Source organism: Nycticebus coucang, chromosome 11 (assembly GCF_027406575.1).
Source record: "Nycticebus coucang isolate mNycCou1 chromosome 11, mNycCou1.pri, whole genome shotgun sequence".
NCBI classification, from domain to species: Eukaryota; Metazoa; Chordata; class Mammalia; order Primates; family Lorisidae; genus Nycticebus; species Nycticebus coucang.
In genome coordinates, this window is record NC_069790.1 from 38,149,808 (window position 1) to 38,153,479 (window position 3,672).

The 3,672-nt window shown below is 44.1% G+C and overlaps 1 pseudogene across 1 annotated transcript; it reads right to left on the reverse strand.

The window, feature by feature from the left end:
* Positions 1-1,407: 1,407 nt before the first annotated feature.
* On the reverse strand, positions 1,408-2,325 carry LOC128598534 (40S ribosomal protein S2-like; annotated as a pseudogene). The gene has a single exon (XR_008383652.1). The product of XR_008383652.1 is annotated as a 40S ribosomal protein S2-like (transcript).
* Positions 2,326-3,672: the final 1,347 nt, after the last annotated feature.

Consider the following 3,672-nt stretch of genomic DNA (forward strand, 5'->3'; position numbering starts at 1 on the left):
ATCAACATAGCCTTCTCCTCATTTACTCAATTATAGTGTTAGGACATTTGTGTTAGATCCTGATAGATCCTGATGGATCCTGATAGATCCAACTTGTATTTGCTATATGCTCCATAGGTGTGGTCTCCCTACTAACCCTCTCTCTATCGACCCAACCCTCTCCCTTCCCCTTCCTTTCCCTTCCCTCCTTCATCCTGGGCTATAGTTGTGTTTCATTTGTCATATGCAAGTGGACACTCACACTTTAAAAAGGCAGGAGGATAAGGAGTTATGCTGGAAAGTTGAAGTTTCCCAAATTTAAAATGCTGCTGAGCTCAACTCACATGGTTATTGTCCACCCAAATGCTCTGTTTTGGCCATTTCTTCCTGTATCCTTTGGTTCATGGAGCCCCTGGCCTAGCTCTCAGAACTGCAGGTCAGGAGGAGGAAGACCTGGAAAATGAGCTCTCTAGTGTTGACTGCTTGCAGGTCAATCTCCATCAAGAGGACTCAGTCCTAGATCTTTAAAATTTCTTCTGGTTTTAAAAATCTGTCATTCTTAACACTTTGCTTTCTTTTAATGTTTGCATTAATACTCTCACCTTTTCTCTGTCTTTTGTTTGTTTGTTTTTCTCTCCAGGATTTTTAAGTTCTATGGAGTAAAGACTCTTTCTAATTAAGCCTAATACTGTTATCCCACAGAATTAGAACTTTAGAAGGATGACTGTGGGAATATGTCATATTTAATTCACTGAATTTATCACTCAAGTATTCCCATGTGTCTGTACAGAACATAGCTCCTCCCTCCCCTCATCATTCTGACCCCAATGCCGGAGAATCCACTTATCCGGTGGCCAGGTGGTGTCCCCTGTCCTTTTGCTTGTCTGCCGCTCATGATCTCAGCTATAGCCATGGCCTGTCACTGAAGTCTTCCCTAAAGTCAAATGACAGGGGAAGTCTGACTCTGATTAACTGACAGTTCCATAAATCCTTTACAACCCCACATCAGGATAGACATTACCAGTTAATGTGCCCAGGTTTTTAGTACTTCTTAATTGGAATTTTTCTGTTGCCATTGGTTTTATCTCAACAAACCCAGTTGAAAACATTTAGGCAATCAGTGTCTGATAGATATATCTCCACTGAGTCACAGGGAATGTTTTTATAGTAATTGTTTTCCTTTAGGTTTTATCAGTCCACTGGGTGGGCAACCAAGTTGCAAATACAAACTGTATTATTCAATAGGAATCTATTGAATGGCTCCCATAAGCCATGTATTATCCCATAAGCCATGTATTAGAGCAGGCATTATCTTTTGCCTCAAGAAATATTAAGTTACTGTTTCTATAGGTAACTTTTAATTTTCAATAAAAGCCTCTTATTACCCTGTATATTGGTACATTTCTTTTTTTTTTTTTTTTCCACAGACTCAATTCACTTTATTATTGCATAAAAACCCTATGTTGTAGCCACAGCTGGAGCCTGGGTCCTCTGCACAGAGACTCTGGTGTGGGTCTTGACAAGATGGTCAGTGAATTCTTGGTAAGGAGACTTGGTGAACACTGTCTCTTTCCAGAGATCAGGAGTGAGATAGCTGTAGGTCTTGGAAATGGCATCAAAAGTGGCCTTGGCAAAGTTGCCCAGGGTGGCAGTGCAGCCCCTGGCTGAAGTGTAGCAGTCATCAATCCCAGCCATCATTAGCAGCTTCTTAGGCACAGGCGCTGAGACAATGCCAGTTCCTCTAGGAGCAGGGATGAGACGTACCAGCACAGAGCCACAGCGGCCTGTCACCTTGCAAGGAACAGTGTGAGGCTTGCCAATCTTATTCCCCCAGTAGCCTCTCCGCACTGGGACAATAGAGAGCTTGGCCAGGATGATGGCACCTCGGATGGCAGTGGCTACTTCCTTGGAACACTTAACACCCAGACCAACGTGACCATTGTAGTCCCCAATAGCAACAAACGCCTTGAACCTGGTCCGCTGACCAGCGCGGGTCTGTTTTTGCACTGGCATAATCTTCAAAACTTCATCCTTGAGAGATGCCCCCAAGAAAAAAATCAATGATCTCAGATTCCTTAATGGGCAGAGAGAAAAGATATATCTCCTCCAGGGATTTGATCTTCATGTCCTTGACCAGGCGGCCCAGCTTGGTGACGGGCATCCACTCTTTGTCCTCGGCCTTGCCTCCGCGAGCTCCGCGGCCTCGGCCCCGGCCCCGACCCCAGCCGCGACCCCGCCACGGATGCCGCTGCCGAAGCCTCCACGGAAACCACCATGGCCTCCCATTCCAGGGCCCCCGGGGCCTCCAGGCCCTCCCGCTGCACCGGCGTCATCCGCCATTTGGTGTTTTCGTCAGAAAAGAAGGTATTGGTACATTTCTTTAAAAATAGCATGTAAATCTTTCCTTCATGAACAATGGAGCACTCATGCCTTCAAATCTGTGCCTTGTCACGTCCTTGGTTCTCTAGAGGAGGAGCCCCAGAAGGCAGTGAATGAAGGAAGGATAGTTAACCCCTGGCTAAAGTTTCAATTCCAAATTTCTCATTTAATTACCCTAAAGTAAATGCTGGTTCCCACCTCTTTAAAATGTTCCTAAAACTATGGAAACAACAGGTGTAATTCCTAGCAATTAGCATGGCAAGGAACACTGGCCTGCTGGGCCACCTGGTCGACAGCCTGATGCCTCCCTTCCCGCTGGCCTCTGCATGGCTTCCTGATTTTACTCTTGAGAAACCACCTTCCTTCTTCCCTTCTTGAACCATTTTTCCTTTTTAACTTGAGAAGTTAACTTTTCCCTTTAACTTCTTCAGAGGAAAGTGATCCCATATAGCTGTCCTTTCTAAGGCATGCAGTGCCCTGTGGTGCAAAAGGGAATTTAAGTAAATATTGAGAAACTCAAAGGAAAAAGCCTCTTGGCAAATGTAAATAAAGATTTAGCCAAATAGCTGACTTGCTAGAGATGTATATTGAAGGTTAGTAGAAACGCTTGTCCCTTAATTGGAATTTGATTCCCAGTTCCATCGGTAGGAAGCTCACAGGCTTTGCTTTGAGGATTTAAATCATAAATGCCGCTTTAGGGGTTCCATTATCAGAACATGATTATGTTTGGAAAACTCTGCAAGCTCTTTGTAAGAAAAATATGCAGACATGCAGAAATCTCTGTCTGTCCCAGCAGAACACGTGACGTTCTGATGTTAGCCATGTCAATATGAAGTCAAAACTGTGAAGATCAAGTGTTCTATCCATCAATATTAATTGTGACTAATATCCAACTAATATGCAACTGAGTTGTCTTTAAGTTCCAGAGTAAGTAAAAAACCATTCTGTCTGTTCTTCCATCAGCCCACTGCCCTTCCATTGACGGATATGCTGACAGGTGTCAGCCCCATAGTTTTATCAGCCCTCTGACCCTCTAACTCAGACTGATGCTCTAATGGGAGGAGAGAGCAGCCAATCACACAAAGCTTGCCACAACCCAGCCCTGATTTTTGTAATCAAGCAAATCTAACAGAGGGACATTTGCAAGATTTTAGGGTATGAGCTGAGTGATTTCCAGGTGGACCCTGCAAAGCCAGGAGCTGACTGGCATTGGGAATAGTTTATGACACAATAGCTTTACAGTGATGAACACAGCTAAAAAAGGGACTTGAAGTGGTTTTGACTAGTACATTGCTTTGGTTAGATCACAATATT